This window comes from Astatotilapia calliptera, chromosome 11 (assembly GCF_964374335.1).
Source record: "Astatotilapia calliptera chromosome 11, fAstCal68.1, whole genome shotgun sequence".
In the NCBI taxonomy this organism is placed as follows: Eukaryota; Metazoa; Chordata; class Actinopteri; order Cichliformes; family Cichlidae; genus Astatotilapia; species Astatotilapia calliptera.
The window spans coordinates 32180218-32198793 of record NC_137432.1 but is presented as its reverse complement, the minus strand read 5'-3'; the positions used below and the strand labels follow the sequence as shown (position 1 = coordinate 32198793).

Below are 18576 nucleotides of genomic sequence, written 5' to 3'. Positions count from 1 at the left end.
TAGCTTGCCTCCACCAGTGTGTGAAAGTGAATGAATAGTGGCATTGTAAAGCGCTTTGGGTGCCTTCACTGAAAAAAAGGGACTGGCCATCTCTTGGATTTATGTAAGCATCTTGCATGTATTTAACACAATTGCCTCATGTTTTAAAGTTAAATGTAACTATATAGTGTAAAAACTACATGATATGCAGAAAGGGTGTATTAAATTGTTCATATCATGTTCAGGTGAAGTAAGTTAATAAGATAGCAACGTTAAATCTCGTGAAACCACGCGTGATTTCATCTCGCGGGCTTTGGATCGTGGTTTAAAAAAGGCATCCATCTCAGTCAAGTCGAGCAGCCAACTGTACGTTTTTGGTATGTCTTGATTTTTTGAATTAATTTTTACCATATTTCAGCCAAATGTAGTTAAACGTCTAGAGTGTCGCCATGTAACATGCTAAAAAAGAGCCGTTAGCTTATTTGCTGTTTTATCTGTTGTCAAAGAATTGGCGCTTTTTCATTTGAATTTGTCTTTGGCACAAGAGCCGTAATATCACATTAAACCTAATTACGAGGCACTCATAACATAATTTGGTTTTCTGTGTGAATAGATTTGCCAACTGACTCTTCAGTTACATTGTGTATTTACTGCACCGTGGTGTTAGTGAGATTTTGGACATTGAACAGCTTTAGCTAATATCATCAGCGGCATTATGCTAGCTTACATCCCTACCCCTCCTGCCCTCACCTGCTGTCCTTTTCTTTTTGTTTTTGTTTTTTTTTGCTGCACATTGAGAGACGACCTCTATTCTGCATTTCACCAGGAGTCAGCTGATGGATTGTGGGTTCAAGGTGTTATGGTAAGAAAGTATATTCTATTTTCGTTTCTGTAACTTAATTATAATAGGTTTTTTATAATTATTAGGTGCATGCATACTCACCCTATTAATACAACTGAGAAATCCAAAATCTGCCATAGGTTTATCTTATACCTGTATGTATTGCCAGAAAGGTGATTACTGGACTCGCATTAATGCACACTTGAACTGAAATGAGGTTGTAACTTGTGGGTTGTTGGGTTGCAAATCAGAAACAAACATCTTTGGATTTTTTTAATCCCATAAGATCTGGAAACACAGTTTTTATTCAACAAAACATTACTGATTAACCAAGCACAGTGCCTGCTGTTATTTCAAAATAATTTTATGTCATTTCAGATGAAATGCAGCATTCCAGTGCATCCCAACCTTGCCTTTACAGTCAAGGTTTCTGACGGAGCTGAGTTTCTCTCTGGCAGTCTGCTGAAAGTGTTTGCAAAGTGATCGGGGGAACAGGGCACAAAGCTAATGGATGTAGCTGCCATTATGACAGTAAGAACTTTAAAATTCTTTAACTACAAAGTGTATATGTATTGCATTAGGTCAGTAAAAGATTTTTATGCTACATCCATTGAAACCGTCAACTATTACCTGTGAGTACTGATTCCACTAAAAGGATGCCATAATTTTCGTCATGCATTTACTGGCCCACTGAGAAAAATTTATCTTTTTTAAAAAATAAATGTTCTGGAAACGATATATCCATAAAGTTGATGTCAAACAGGAACTTTTGATATTGCTTTGTAGATGCTGGTGTTGCATGTTGACTGGTTTAAAAAGTCAAGAGTTTTTGTCTGGGATCATTTTCTTCTGTGCTACTGAAAAGTTCACAAATCTCTGTTTTCTTTGTTATAATACTTTAGGATGACATTAATGCTCGGAGTCCCTCATCAAAGTGCTCCGCATCTGTGTGAAAGACAATTGCAACATCTTGGTGCAGGAGTTCATGGTGAGTGTTTTATGAGTAGATTGTGGCTTTGCAACATTTAAAAATGCATTTAGTTATCCACTTGATCCTCATTGGACTGGTTAGGACCAGTAGTCCTCTTTAATAATTTGAAGTTCACATGAGGCCTGGTAGTGAACTCAGCCGCCGGCCCTTGAGGCCCCACCCCTGTATTAGGGGTCACATCAGTGTGAAAAAACTTTAAATTTGTCATTCTAGTGAACAAAGAAAAATCCCCCCAATATTTACATTAGCTTTTGTTTGAAAAAAAAAAAAAAAGACCAACAGCTAACCAAATTGTGGGGCTGAAAGTCTAAATTCTAACATCTTCTGAGTGACATAACCTGGATTTCTGATGGGCCGGTGTCTTTCTAACAAAAACTAATGTAAAGCATTTGAAATTATTATGTTTTTCACCCTCTCTTAGAAACTCTGTTAGACCATGAATGGCAGCATGGCAGGCCACTCTTTGGCTATAGCTATTTACTATGTTGCTTGCATTGGTTTAAATTACTCTAACATTAGAACTGGTAGATTCAAAAGAGATGAGTTTAAAAAGGAATCTTAAAGAAATGTTTTGTGTTTAACCAGGACTTGACTGAGGCCACTGCACAGATTGAGAAAACCACAATGAACATCTGTCTCCAGAGATGCGCCAGGCAATGACTTTTCTGATGTTGTTCTTCAAGATCTGGATAACGTGACCTTTGCAGTAGCCATGCTGTTTGGACCTTTTTTATTCCTTCAACATGAGTTACCCATCACAACTCTGCTACACTTTTGAGGTGATTCAAAGGGTGGTAATGGAGTTGGATGCAACTCAGCTCTCAAGAAAAGCTCACAACTAAGACAAAACTGCTCCTGCAACGAAGCTCACTGTTACGCATGTGAGGTGATCAGCTCTAGGTGAGAGGACATTTAAATCTCACACTTGTTCTGCTGCATTTTTGAAGCTCAATTCCAGGAACGGATCGCAGGGTTCATTTTTATATACTCTGCAACTGCCATGAGGACGAGCCGTTTTTTTGTTGTTGTTGTTGTTTGTTTTTCCTTTTGCTCTGTACAAGTTCTCTGTCTGTTTGGCAGCATTTTTAAATTTCTCTTTGTATTTTTTCTTTCTTTTACTAGTGAAGAGATGTAGCGTGAACAGTTATACAGTCTAAATATCCCATATGGGTCGTGTGAAATGGTATTTTCAGTTTCATTCAGTTGAAGTAAAGAACGTTGAATATTTCTAAGTGTGCTGTTTTGAACCAAGATGTCACAGTATGATCAGTGCTGTAATTTTTGACAGTCACTGTATCAATGTTATTTTTGCGTCTCTTGAATAAAGGTTTTGACCTGCAAGTGCTAATTTCTTTAGTTATTGGGGTAAAATGGGAGGTGTTAATAGGAAGGTGTTTGCCAATTCAGTAACCTAATTTAATGTTAATGGAAACTAACATTACCTCAAATTGTTTAGTTATAATTGTTGTTTAACTGAATCTTGAGGTCAGAGGCCTTAAATAGAATGTTTTGATTTGTTCTTTCCCAACATTTTTCAAAAGAAACAGTCCAATTTCTTTGCTGTGATTGATTCCAGAGAACACGGAAGAACTGACATTATTTAACTGTTGATTTATATAGATTCAGTGGAGGAGTAATGTCAGTTTAATTCTTTACCTACTGTCAATGCAGTGAAATTAGACATTTTGTTTTGAAAGGTTACTGGTGGATGCCAGCAACCATCTTGGAAGAGAACAATACAATCTGTTATAAGGCCTCCATTTGAAAATTGTGTATTTGATACTAGAATATAATAGCAAAATGTAATTTGAAGATAACATGTAGTATTTAAGTGACCAAGTAGTATTGGGTAAAAGTTATTGAATCGTGTTGGGATAACGTGAGAAAATTGTGAAGGATTAAAATATTCCAAGAGCTCAAATTACTTCATCAAAACATGTTTAAGTCACATTTTATCAACACAAATTGCACAGGTTTATTGAACATGAATAAATTGTGTTAATTTAACTCAATTGTTTAAGTTGCTGCCGAAGCAAAACATCTGTGTGCAACAAATGTCCACCATTGAATTAAGTAAATCCAACAACATATTTTTTTCAGTGTTGAAAAGCGCTATATAAATCCAATCCATTATTATTATTATTATTGCAAAGGAACATAGTGCTATACAGATAGACATGTAAAAAATTTATACTTTATGTGCTAAAACAACCTTAAAATTATTTCATTATAGAGAGTTTACTTGTTATAATGTCTGTGGTCTCGAAGGCAGGGCCTAAACTAAAGAACCAGCAGCAGCACAATCACAAACAAGACCAGCCTACAGATTTCTGCATATTTTCAGAATGTTCTTTGGTGACAGTACAAAGCTGCAATATGTATAGAACGGTCCATGACACTCTTGAAATGTGTAAAGATATAATTTGATTTAATTAATGGTGTCTGTTATTCAGAATAACACTGCATCCCAGGTTTTAATGGTTTAACGTATGTAAAGTATGCCCGTGTCCTCCACTTGCTCTCCTCTCTGCAACATTACCCCTAATGTCACAGCAAACATGAGCAAAATACTAATTAAAAAAAACAGGGTTGGGTAATGGCATTGTCTCATACAAGATATTCATAGTCGTCACAAACTTCATCTGCGTAATTACACCTCCCAGTTCAATAATGCTGAGAGCAAGGCACTAATTGCCTTCTGTGTAATTGTGTTACCTTTCTCCTGGTGTCTTACCTTCACTGGAAGAAATTAAAAAAGCTTATAGGGCTGACCATCTGCACCACGCAAACTAGCGTGAATCAGACTCTACACTCTACACTGACACTCATGCAAATATTGTTGCCATTTAACATCGCTAAGCAGGTAGAAAAATGACTATTGATGACAAGTTGTTAGTGAATAATAGGGTTAAAATGCAGTGTGCCATAGGTGCATTATACTGTGCATCATTTTTTATTTTTGAAATCACATTATAGCTTCACAGTCGATATGAAAGACTTGATAAATGCTGTCACTGGCACAGAAATTGCCTCAGTGCTTGAAGCTACTAACACACACAAGCATTCACGCCAACAATGTGGCATAATTCATCTGAAAAATATTGATAATTTACATGCATTTGTGGTTTAGATCATCTAAAAATTATGTAAATGTATTGAACAAGATCCAGGGGGTTAGAAACTGCAGTGAACTCAGAAAAGAAATTGGAACTTTGGTTTCAAACGAGCACTATAGTTAACATTTACATCGACACTTAAACTTTATGAGTTCTGGGACTCAGGCAACAAAAATTAAAAAATATTAGCGGATATAGATTTGGTCATACTCTTGCCTATGTCAAGATCTCTTTCATTGTGGCAGCTATTGTGTTTTTAGACTGATCTGTGGAAATCCTGTTATGATCACTTTTGGATCATCAAAGTCAAATTTCACAGTAGACCTCAGATTTTGGCCACACCATCCTGTCACACAAAATTTAAGTCTTTATTCAAACATGCATCTTACATCAAAATACAACATATGACATGTACACCTAATATCTTTAATACATCTCTGCCACGGTGCTCTGTTTCCACCTGTCTAAAACTGTTGTAATACGGCAATAACAGACTTCCATGACTACAGATCAGTGGCATTAACACCTTATGAAATCCTTATAGAGACTTGTGCTGAAATATATCAAGGCTGCTCTCCCACCTGAAATAGACCGCTACCAATATGCTTAAACAACAACAGATGAACAGATTATGTCAGCTCCACCACCTTCCAAATCCTATTGGTCCACCTGGAACAACCAGAGACATATAAAAGGTTATTCGTGGACTAGAGCTCTGCCTTTAATACAATCCTTCCAGGCAAACTGTCCAAAGGTAGATAGTGTGGTGGAAGCCTAGGTTAGAAATCTTCTGGAACAAAGGACTTTTCAACCAACCAATCACACTCCATCAAGGTGGGCCAACACTGCTCCTCCTCCCTGTCTCTCAATACAGTAATCCCGCAGGGCTGAGTGCTGAGTCCTTTTCTGTAGTCCCTGTAAACACGCGACTATAAGCCTACCCACAATATCAATGCCATTATTAAATTTGCAGATGATGTAACTTTGGAGGGTCTGATCAACAGAGCAGATGAGACAGGATACAGGGAGGAGGTGCAGAAGTTGACAGACTGGGTGCAATTAACAACCAGACTTCAAACAACAAGAAACAAAGGAGCTCCTCATTGATTCCAGAAGAAAAAGGGTGGATCACCAGCCGCTGGTGATAAATGGGAAATGTGTAGAGAGGGTGTTAACATGTAAGTTACTGGGCACATATATAGCGGAGGACCTCACGTGGACACACAACACAGACTGTTTGATCGGAAAGGCACAGCAGCAAGTACACTTCCCGAGGACTCTCAGGAAGATCAACCTGCCACGTCTGCTGGTGTCTTTCTATCACCGCTCCATTGAGAGTGCCCTGACCTATGGCATCTTAGTGTGGTACAGCAGCCGCTCTGTGGAGGACAAAAAGGCCCTGCTGAGAGTTATCAGAACTACAGAGAAAATAACAAACACACACCTACCTGCCCTGAACAATATCTTCACATCCTGCTGCCTTCAGAAAGCAACAACCATCATAAAGGACTCATCACACTGTGCCCACCATCTCTTTGAACTTCTGCCCTCAGGCAGACAGGACATCACAAACACACATGACTCCAGTTTTGAACACTTTTTACACAAATGTCACCGCTCCCCTAAATGCTACTATGAAGTCACCCAAACAATGATTTGGGAATGACATTTATGTTTGTAGCATATATTGGCACATTGAAATGACTCTGCCTGAGTGAATTTTATTTACTTATTCTCTTCTGCTATTATTACTTTTACTATTTTTATACTTTATAAAGAGATACATTTTTAAGCAGTGCTGCAGAGTAATTCTATTTTATATTGTACAATGACAAATAAAGGGACCTTGAACCTACACCCACTGAACAAGATATTTCAGTCCAAAAGAACAATTGATGTCATGTCCCAATTTATGTATATAAAGGTGTAGTTAAAACATATCAAATTAAAGACGAAAGTAGTTCAATTAGTTAAAACTCTTTAAAAATGTCTACAACTATACACACTGATTCAGATTGTCATATTGTCTTGAAGCGACTGTTGTTGTAATTTGGTGCTATGTAAATAAAACTGAATTAAAGTGAATATTTTCAGTTTAATTGAGTTTCTCATTCCAGTTTCTCATTCCAAAAGGGACCAGAGGTTAGTCAGAAAAGTTCAAAGAATGACAAAAGGATAATTTAACCTATACCTCTAAAATATGCACTTAACTAGGGAGAAAAAAACAAATTGATAGAACACAATGTTCTATCAATTAACAAGCAATCGTAGTTAAAGAGCAGCCATACCTGTCATGTTTCCTGCACTTCACAGTTCACGCCCTCTGTCTAGCTTGAAAAAGATATTTTTATCCTATGATTATGAATAATGCAAACACTAATCCGGTCTGATAGTCCACTCAGGACTATAATGTGCAGGTTGAAACCGGTGGCAGTTGAATGGAAACCTGTCTAACACAATAGGCTGTAACATGAAAAAAATTCTTGTTTCAAATTAAACAGACTTTCAATCAGCTCCATTTGGACTTACATTTTATCTGTTGAAGGTATATGCTCCCTATTCCCAGCATGACTCAGTGATGTGTCCAAGTTATTTTTAACATAGTGTGCATTTCAACTTTTCCTTCTCTCCCTCATAGGATTTGAGCCCTGATTTTGTTTTTGCCTGTGTCTCAGTCCCCTTCACTATCACTAGTAAGAAAAAAGTGGCACTTGTGTATATTGAAAAATAAAGTAAAGATGAAAAGTGGTGGAAAACTGAAATCCTTCACAAACCACAGAGCTTCTTGTCGCATAATGGATTTGATCTTGTTGCATTTCAATACCACCAAAACAGTCAATTAAAGCACTCAATTTAAATAAAAAAATTATATAGTGCCAATTCAGAATAACACTCACCTCAATGCACTTTATATTGTAATGTAAAGACCCTACAATATTCAAAAGAAGCCCCAATAATCAAACAAGCCCATATGAGAAAAAAATCCAGAAGAACCAGGCTCGGGAAGGGACAGCCATCAGCTGTGACTAATTAGCTCATTTAGATACAGTGGGCCCAGTGAAATGTGCTAGTTTGTGACCAGCTTAGAAGCCGGGAGTTGCTCCATTCATTCATCTACTTATCGTTCATCCATTTTTGTTCCCTTTGGGTTGCAGTAGCAGCAGTTCATGAGGGTATTGCAGAGGTCATTTTCTAGATCCACCTGGGAGATCTCATCTAGATGTAGATCTCCCAGGTGAGACGAAATATATAGTCTCTATGGGGAATTGTAAGTCGACCCTATGCTCTCCTCTCATTAGGCATGCCCAGAAGATGTAAAAAGGGAGTTGTTAGATTTAGCATATATTCCTGATTTGACAGTAATAATACCATACACAGTACAGATACAGATAACTGTGATTTCTGTTCCTTTAAAGACAGAAATAGAGTTCTCTCACTTGAGGCGATACACAACAGTCTGGTCTGTACCACAAGGAGAGAGAGAGCCATTATCTTTCACTTCAGGGAGCGTGACTCCAGTAAGTGGGTCATTATGGAGTTTCACACTGAGCTTCAACTGTTATTTCCATTATTCATTAATATTTTAATTTATTTTTTAATCTATTAACCTATCAAGTAAAATAACTATTTAAAAATGTGCGAGACAAAGGTGCATCACAGCAGCCAAGCAATGGCCAAAAAAGTCAGATAAAGGAATGAGACTTCAAAATTCAGCATATCTTCACATTCCAGTGCCTGGAAGAAAAGAGAGGCAGTGTATTTTTCAAAAATAGCGTACTATCATGCATTTCAATAATAAAACATAAGACTGACAAAATGAAGGAGAAAAAAAAGACTTATAATTGTCTAATCTGCGTTTAGAGATGTGCAAACCAAATTTCAAAGCCCTTCGGAAGTGTTTGTCGGTAAACTAAGTTACTAAAGGCTCGGAATGGCAATTCATTATCTAAGTGGTAATGTAGCTATAGGGCTTTTGGTTGTTGATTAAATTCTATCATATTTAATTCAGACTTGTCACTTTTTCATGAATTAAGTAGCCTACTTGGTTCTTGACTCTGTTTCCCAGGTTCTTTTCTGTCATTTCTCACACAGTCGAACAGTAAGACGCATCTCCTGACAATTTTGTGACACGGATCAGCAGTCAAAATCAATAAGTGGTTTATGTCCCACTTGGTCAGCTGTCTTTCTTTCTTGTTTTTCTTCCTTCTGTCTCTCTGTTTCTCTTTCTGTCAGTAAAACAAAACCTTTGTTTACTACTGCACGCAAATAAAAATCAATAAGTAATTAAAAAAATAGTTCAGTATCAAATTTTCAAGACGATTTTGAGGGACCTTAAATTACATATAATGCTTGGGAAGACTGCTGAACTATTGCTCAAAGTCATGTGAAAACACTTGTGACTGTCAGATATTGTTTTGTCATTAAATTAATGGTTCAGTAGTCAAACAGGTGATGAAAATGTTTCTTTTTCAACAAAATAAAACACAAAACTGAGCAGATCTTAAATGATAGTTCAGAAACTGATAAGCTGAAATCCAGGATAATGCATATGACATTCTTACATTCAGAGTAATAAAAGTGAGTTGTATCACTGAAAGCACCTGAATACTTACAAAATGGACCTTGAGCTGAGATTGCATGGAAAACCCTGTCAACTGTTGTGCAAAGCACAGAAAGAATAAATGAAGCTAAATGGGGAGGCCTTGCAGTTATTCTGCTTCACTGCAGAGCAAGACTTTTACTGGTCATTGAATGGATTTGTCTCAGTTTCTTCATGTTTTCATCCTCTTTAAGATTAAGAGTTTGGGAGTTAATGAGAGTTTCCCACTTCAAAGTTATTTGTGGTTGAAAAACGTTAGGCTTTTTCACATGAGCAAAGCAAAGAAGTGTCAGTGTCTCGAATCCTGACACCATATCCACTATATAAAAAAATAAGCTGACAGATCATTAAAAGGAAGAAGGATTTGAACACTTTTGGCCACATTCGGTCTTTGGATTAAAACTAATAAATAATGTTAGCGGAAGAGCTTCTTCTTCATCTGTAAGCATGCATCTTCCCTCTCTTTTTTCCCACTTTGTATCAGCTTGCGTGCATAACTAATAATCCGGTTATTTAGCATTACTCTCATGTTTTGGCATGCACTGCTGTTTCAACAAAAGTTCATGCTGAGCCCAAGTGCATCATGGTCCTATAATGTAGCTGTGACTTTGTATCTCATGCAGCTCATGGATGTAAACTCTTGCACCTGTCACAACAGCAGATGTCAGCTCTGTCAGAGTGTTTTACTGTCCCTACATAGACATTCAGTATTGCAGCTATAGATCAGATGATGTCTCATGATCATGAAGCATAATTACCAGAATAGCCTGATTTGTCTGTCTTTGTCTGGGCCCCACTCTTTATAGTTGTATAGAGTGCACTTCATATATTTAGAGTGTGATATTTTTTTTAGTATGCCAGTTCATATGTTCATCACAATTCAGTATTCAAAGACTAAGTTTCTGATTTGTTGATCTGATGCACAATATGGGGAAAAAAACACTAACACTGGATCTGAAATCACACTGTCTTTTTACAAGAAATAAAACAGAAGCAGCAAAGCTGGACAGACAAGTAATTCCTGAGACTGTATATAGAAGATGCACACAGTGAACGCGATGACAAACGTTTATTTCATGACGTCACATTTTGGAGGCTCAACTTCAGCATTTTGGCTGTCACCATGGTGATGTCTGTGAAGCCAGACGTGTTCATATTTGGATCAAAGGGTTGGAGTGCAGTGTTATCAGCTAAAACTAGCAGGATTTGTTAGCAACCTGCATTCATCCAAGCTGTAGGAATGCATAATATGGATAGGCAATCTAAAAAACAATATGGGAACTGAATTCACTGAGCAAGCAAGCAAAGTTTTATTGATAGAGCTCATTTGTTTCCAGGTGGAAGCACATTGTTCTGCACAAAGCACAAGCTCCAAGAATGAATTCTTGGGCGTTCAGTTCAGTGACTCAAATTAACAAGGGGTCATGCTCACGACCTTTAGCCTTACTGGTATACTACTGTACTTACTGTTATTAATAAGTAATTAAAAAAAATCTCTCTCTGTAAAGTTATTGTGAGGGGAAACAATTCATAGAAACCATGCGCACTTACAAAGGAACCTACTGACCAAACTAAACACAAACAACACATTGGGAAGACATGTCAGAGAGGTAGGCTGATAGGGAAAAAAAACCAACAAAAATACATAACATGAGGTGAGAGGAGTAGAAAAAAACTTCACTCAGACTGAGCTCATAGTGGGAGAACAGTTTGATAACAGAAAAAAAAACAGAAAAAAATGTCCTCAGTAAAATATTCTTGTTTTTTCACACTTCTTAGGCAAATCTAACTGCAAGTTTTTTCATATAAAGAGTTAAATGAGTGCATATCCTTCAATCAAGTTCGAGGTCACTGCAAAAATATTCATGGAATATTCTTGTGACAGATATTAGCTCTGGACTTGAAAACATGGCACTTTTCCAACACTAAATGCCACCATTAAGTTCAAAACTTCACACTGAGACTCACTGAAGTCACACTTTAGAGGTTAGCGCCCATTTATGACAATGCCTCTTGCACCTCGTTGCTGGATTAATGTACCTCAGCGTTCTATCGCACACACCACTAAGCTCCCAATGGCCAGCAAGAGCCGGATTTTTCGTGAAGGTCGCACAATGTGAATGTAAATAGTTACTCAGCCGAGACATAACTGCCGACAACATTTTTAAAGTCCACCTACTGCCAACATTTGTCTCATTAGTGACCACACAGGTGTGTTAACATGTTGCTCGCAGCATTGTAAAAGAGGAAATGATGTCTTGTATTCATCCCTTCACGAGCCACTAGACCTCAGTTGGACCAAAGCGTCCTGATTTACAGCTTTATAATAAAAACTGTGGAGGTAGGTAAGAGTATATGATGTATTTCATAAAAGTAATTTGTGCAAGCTCGAAAGAAGCAGTAGTGTTGAACGTACTACTTATGCATGAGGAAGAAAGCATTTTTGTGAATAAAAAGGAAGCAGCTGGGAGTGATGAATACAAACAGTTTATCAGAAAAAGTGCACATTCTACAAGTTTCTATAAGTGGAAAATAATGTAAGTGAGTTTGGAATTTTAGGCAAAATCACATCTAGCAATATGCATTATTTTGATCTGAGCAGATTTAGCACACAGTGAACAAGAGCAGGCCACCTACTGGATCAATCTTGACTAATAACCCAGTCTCACCATGGAAACTATTCTAAATCCAAAACTAGTTCCGAAATCATAACCGCAGTGTGTCTGGCAATTGTGCCCTCAGGCTTTGTCACTGTGCCAAGCTGAAAAAAGAATTCATAACAAACGTGAGCATGATAAGATCAATTTTGTGGATGTATTCCTTTTGTCGAGGTTGTTTAGAGAGTGTTGCCGCATGTTTTTTTTTATTTTTTTTATTTTTATTTTTTATAAATTTTATTTTCAGTCACAGCAGCATGTTAACAACAAAACATTGAACATACAGTAGTTTGCTGTTCAGTATTTACAATACCCCAAAAGATAACAGAAATAGAGAAGGAAAAAACAAACAAAGAAACCAAAGAAACCCCTACAAAACAACAAAAAACAAACAAACAACAACAAACAAATAGAAAAATAAAATGTATAGGGGACATTCAGCGTACAGTTAGCTATGATAGCGATATAGAGATATGGTATCTGGTCATGATAAGGTGGTCATTTTAAATGTTTCCATGTACATCAGGAATGGCTGCCATGCCTTAAGAAATTTGGTGGTTGAACCTGCCAGTGTATATCTCATCTTTTCTAAATGTAAAAACCTCATGAGCTCCGCAAGCCACTGTTCATGTGTGGGAGGAGCTTCCTGCTTCCATCTTAAAAGTATAAGGCGCCTTGCGATAAGTGAAGCAAAGGCAATAGAATTCGAATAGCATTTTGGCAAAGTGATGTCTTGAGGTATCACCCCAAAGATAGTCGTTAGAGCAGAAGGATCATATTTAACGTTATACATCTCTCACAGAGTGTTAAATATAGACACCCAATAGGTATGAAGATTGGGGCATGTCCAAAAGGTATGAAGGAGCGAACCTGTTTCTGCTTTACATCTGTTACACAGAGGGTCAGCTCCTGGATAGAACTTGGCTAACTTTTCCTTGGAGGACCTTAAATTGAAGGAGCCCATGCCTGGCACATATCGAAGAAGAGTGTACCCTCTGGAGAAAAGATTTCAAAAGTGTTGCCGCATGTTTAGCGTCGTATAGGCCCTGAGAAGGTATCAATACAACGTCTCGCTGAGGATCAGCCATTTTAATTACGTCCACCTCTTTGCTATCACCATCTGGTTTGAGCCTGGATGGGCCTCCTCCAGCAAGATGCTATTCAAATCAATTGCAGCAATCTGCACAATGCTAGCATGATAAGCCATGCTGACATATTTTGTGGCCTTTCTAAAGCAGTTTTATTTTGAATAGATAACGTTTATTACATCCTAAAGTAATCTTTCTTGGTTTGAAAACATTCCCTCTAACTTGTTCAGTGGGGGGTTTTGCTAAAGGACCTATTGAAATCAAAACAAAAGGTTTAAATAGAATTATATGCTGTCAGATTGTTAATAATCGCCTTGTAGATTTAATGAGGTAATGCTAACCGCGACCCGGTTCCGGATAAAGCGGATGAAGATGGATGGATGGATGGAATGCTAAATACCAGCTTAAGTAATTATGCCTTTATTTTCTCCAGGGCTGTTGTTGCTAGTGTTAATGAAATTTTATATAAGAAGACTTTCTTTTTGACAACTTCCTGGCCATGCTTGTTATATTTTGCATCTATTTTTAAATGGGAGTGAACATGATTAGAAATGAGTATATAAGTGAGACAGCTCAGATTCAGTGGTTTGAAGACAAAGTTATAGAGGCAAAGTTGAGATGGTTTGGACCTGTGCAGAGGAGGGATATGCTGGACAAAGGATGATGAATATGGAGCTGCCAGGCAGGTGGAAAGGAGGAAGACCACAGAGAACATTCATGGATGTAGCGAAGGAGGACATACAGGCTGCTGATGTGACAGAAGAGGATACAAGGGATAGGGTGAAATGGAGGCAGATGATCCACTGTGACGACCCCTAAAGGGAGCAGCTGAAAGTAGAAAAATATTTATGCCATTGATTTTACAAGTAGTACATATACAACGCGATCAATAGTTTCTTGCTTAACACAGCGAATATTGTCTAGCAATGAATTGTATGAGTTATATAGGTTCACAAACATGCCTGTTAATGAAATGATCCTCAGTATAAGATGTTGATGTTGATTCAGATGCTCTGAATGTCACAGACAGTCAATGGCTGTGTGGAGAGAGTGAATTTGTTTGATTTGCAGTGTGCCTCCTTGACATTAACGAGCAGAGGATATATAATATATCTAATACTACAGTTCTTCTCCTGGCAAGGTTCAGCGGAATCTCCTGTAGCTCTACTATGAAATAAATCAATAGTCCTGAAACTCAGTAATTGCTATGAGACTACTGAAATCCATCATCCAAAATGTTTACTTAATTAGGTTTATTTAACTCTAATGGGTATGTAGGTGAGTCATTTTAAAAGTATGTGAGCATAATAGTCTCTGCCGTGCCAAGACAAATGACCTTTGAACCACAAAAAGATCAGGACTGGAGGACAGAAAGAAGCCCGGTCAGTGTATGAGGAAAATAAGGATGGAGGGCTCATTATTGGCTTTTCACTGTCAGTCTCAGTGGCTTCAATGACATACAGGACTCTGTAATTCCCTTTCAGTTTCTCTGTCAGCCTTCCTCACTAAGTCCAAGGCAGACAAAAATAGGGAGGGAGGATTATGGAGAGTTCGACCGACAATAACAGTAACAGTTGAACGGAACTGAGATAAGGTGGTCCAACAGATAAAAATAACGACAAAAGAGTGTGCAACACTATGCTGCTTTGGGAAGATGTACTAAGAAGACAGGCCGTGGGAGCAAAGAAGAAATGGAGACGATGAGGTGTGGGAAGAACAAGTTTGTCAGAATTGGAGGAGTGTTAATGAGTATTTCAGAGTGGTGAGCCCCGTGGTGAGAAAAAAAGAGATTAAAATCTGGACTGTCAATGGCGAAGGGTGCATTAGTCCAAAGATGGGCTCATTTAAACTGTAGACAGGATCAATTGGACCTCCTAATGCAGTACAACGAGATGGCCTCCTCCGGCAAGAAAGGGTCAAGCACTCAGCTCCTGCATGCAGAATACAGCTTAATTTGACTTAATAATGCAGTTCTGACTTTAGAGAAAATCCATGCATATGCTACTGCGCATACACCATCAATGAATAAAAGCCAATTTGTCTATAAATGCTATAAATGCCTGATGGCTATTTATATCTTTCTCTTCTCTCCTTTTATTCCATGAATAAGTGGAACGACTTTGTTGTTATGGAGATGGATTCCAAGCAACAGCAGATGCATAATACAGGCAGTGAAATGGACATAGTTGCTTTGTTCTTAAGAATTACACGAAGAGAGGATGCAGTAGTGCAGTATGTTTTAATTAGTAAGCACTTTCTGTAAAGTTGTATTTACAAATATTGGTAAAATTAACTATTAACCCTCTCCAGGCAGACGTTGCAGATTTGCAATAGTTAAGAACTAACAACCTGATTACCCCACATACATATTTTATGAGTTTTTTTTACTCAGAAGTACCACTGCAGGACTTGGTTGTGCATTAGCAACAAAAAACTTAATTTGGGCCTGAGAGGGTTAATCAAGTGAGTAATATATAAGGATAAGTACTATTCCCCATAAAAAAGGACCCAGTTTGGAATTTTGGGCTTAATCTCAGTGCCCTCCATAACCTTTCTAACCATCTGCAGGCTGTTATCAGCAAAAAAAAGTTTGGCTAATTCCACATTGGCCATCCATCCATCTTCTTAAGTGCTTATCCAATTCAGGGTCACAAGCAGGAGGGGCAGTGTGTACCCTATTCCAGCTGACACTGAGTCAAAGGAGGGGAACATCCTGGACAAGTGTCCGTTCCATCACAGAGCTTACACATATCACAGAATCAGACAACTGTTAGGCTGCTATTTAGACAGGGGTGGTGGATGAAGGCAAATAACAATACTAGAAATTCGTAGATAACCCATGACAATGATAACGATCTATCTTTTATCAAAGTGTAGCTGCTCACTAACATGTTACCAGACTCATGTTGATAATATTTCTGTTTGTTATAAAGCAGGTAACCGGCTCTTTAGAAACATGACTGGGATATTTGATGTTACAGACTTCCCCTAAAAACTTCAGCTGAGTTCTATAAACAACCAGCTTCAAACCACTGAAACACTTTAAAGAGCAAATCATATTAAGTTTTATAAAACTTGTGGATGCAAGCTATATTAAGTGTAGCTTGCATCCCCCAGTGTGTGAATGTGAGAGTGAACGAATAGTGGAATTGTAAAGCGCTTTGAGTGCCTGTATAAATGCAATCCATTATTATTATCATTCATTATTGAAAATATATTTTATCTTCAGTGCCTTTTACATTTTGATTAAAATATCTCTACACAGTGATCCACCATTATTCAAAAACTCTATCAGACCAACAAAATGAACAAATAAATAAATAAAAATAACAATAGAAAATAAAAAGTGCTTCCAGATCACTTGGAATAGACAAAAACTGAGTACTGGCCTTGAGACTAGGACTAAATATAATATGTTTGCGGATGCTCAGTGCCACGTTTGGCGTGCAATGTTTTGTTTCCCACAACGATCTCGTATTTAACATTGCTTCAATTTTTTTCCCCTTTTTTCGTTTTGCAATAACAGCAGATGGTCTCTCATTGTTTCTTCTTTCCCGGTACAGCACTTGTCTGCAGAAGAGTTGTCATTAATAAAAACAAAATACTGAAACAGCCAAATAAAGACTCCTGCATTTTGTAAGTGATGATTTTTTTCCAGTAATTTTAGATATGTACACATCAAGTCAAGTTTATTTATAAAGCACATTTTAAAAAATGGATACACATGTTACGGTATCGGGTTTGGACAAGTATATGCAGTTCCCAGTCCAACATCCATATTGTAGAATCATAATCAGGTGGGTCATGGTCTGAGACTGAACTACATCTGTCAAATAGCTCTTTTGGTGTCCAGAGGAATTCAGATCTGGGCTGCTTATAGACTTCAAACAGATTTACGATTATTGTTTTGATTTCCTCATAGTTATATGTTTTCCTTATTGTTACCATATGGCTAAAGAGATTAGGATAATGATGCAAGTTGTGGTTTTGTACACGATGGCATAGCAAGGTGCAAAGCTTCATTAACCATAGAAATGCTGGCTCGTTAGTTCTACAATATTGAAAACTGACTCACTGACCAAATAATGTTGAATAACAACTTTGTTGGGTTATTAATTATGTCATATGCATTTACTGTAATGACCCAGCCCACATGGATTTCTGGGACACCAAATATATCAGTGCAATAATTAAATATTTGTACTTTTTGAAGTTTATATTCTACCCAGAGCTTTACACAGCAGGTTTTTGCCTAAACTATAATATAAGTTTTTGGAAGATTCATTCAAAAGTCCTCATTAGAAATAAAAGACTCTTGGGTCTCATCTAAATCACAGAACATATTTCTTTTCCTTCTTTACAGAAAAAGCCTCCCACTGCTTCGCAATCCACCAACATTTTTGTCTAAAACAGCAGCAGTGTGTGTTAAACACTGCAGGAAAACAACTTTGTAACAGCCACGCTAATATCTGCTACATGTAAGAACAGGGAAGCTTTGGAGTGATGCTAAAAAGGTAATGTTTGATATCAAGTTAAAAGCTACAAAAGTACTGAGAGCTGGATAAAGTGACACTTATAAAAGCAAAGCTTTATCTTTGGCCACTTTCCCAGGCTGGCCTCTACTACTTGGCGTGATCACAGTAAAACTGGTTTTCACAGTTAGCCCCTGCTGTGAGGCTGCAGGAGAGACACTTGTCTTGGCGAAACATGCATGATTAAAGTGAACTATCCCAGTATGGAAAGTGCGAAACTACTATTTCTAAGACTAAAAGCTTAAATAATTACACAGCTTTCACCTGAGAGCTCGGCTGCAGGTCAGGGAAATTTAGCACCTGTAAGCATTTGGTCATTCTTTTGGGTGGAGTGCACTTTCTAAAGTTCATTTAATCAACATACGTTCTCTTATAATAGCTGTGATTGTTAGTAATAAATGGCAACTTCACTCACTATTAATTAATAAATGACTCCCTTTGTGACATTAAAATCTAGAAAGAAAATAAGCCATTGTGTAATCAATCAAAGTGTTTAATGATGACAAAATAAATGCCACTGAAATGCCAGGAGATTTAATTGTTGCTGCTAATGTGGATAAATCAGAAATAATTCACACATTAACAGAAGCTTTTCATTTATGTGAAAGATGTTTCGCTCCAGTACTAGATTTATGTAATTTCATCTGTCTTTTCAAGCTTCCGAATGGTGCCTTTAAAAGGAGCACTGCAGAAATTACAACATTTGGCTGTGAGCCTAACGTCTTCAAAACATGCTAAAAGTGGCGTCGCCATTATGAACAAATCATCACTA

At 37.5% G+C, this 18576-nt stretch overlaps 1 long non-coding RNA gene across 2 annotated transcripts; it reads left to right on the top strand.

Annotated features, from left to right (window-relative positions):
- The first annotated feature begins 45 nt into the window (after positions 1–45).
- On the top strand, positions 46–3152 carry LOC145431851 (uncharacterized). Of its 2 annotated transcripts, XR_013912158.1 has the most exons (5): positions 61–103; positions 225–841; positions 1199–1351; positions 1723–1808; positions 2397–3152. It is a non-coding gene; the product is annotated as an uncharacterized LOC145431851 (long non-coding RNA). The 2 variants fall into 2 exon arrangements; XR_013912157.1 differs by having other exon boundaries at positions 46–841.
- The last annotated feature ends 15424 nt before the right edge of the window (positions 3153–18576 follow it).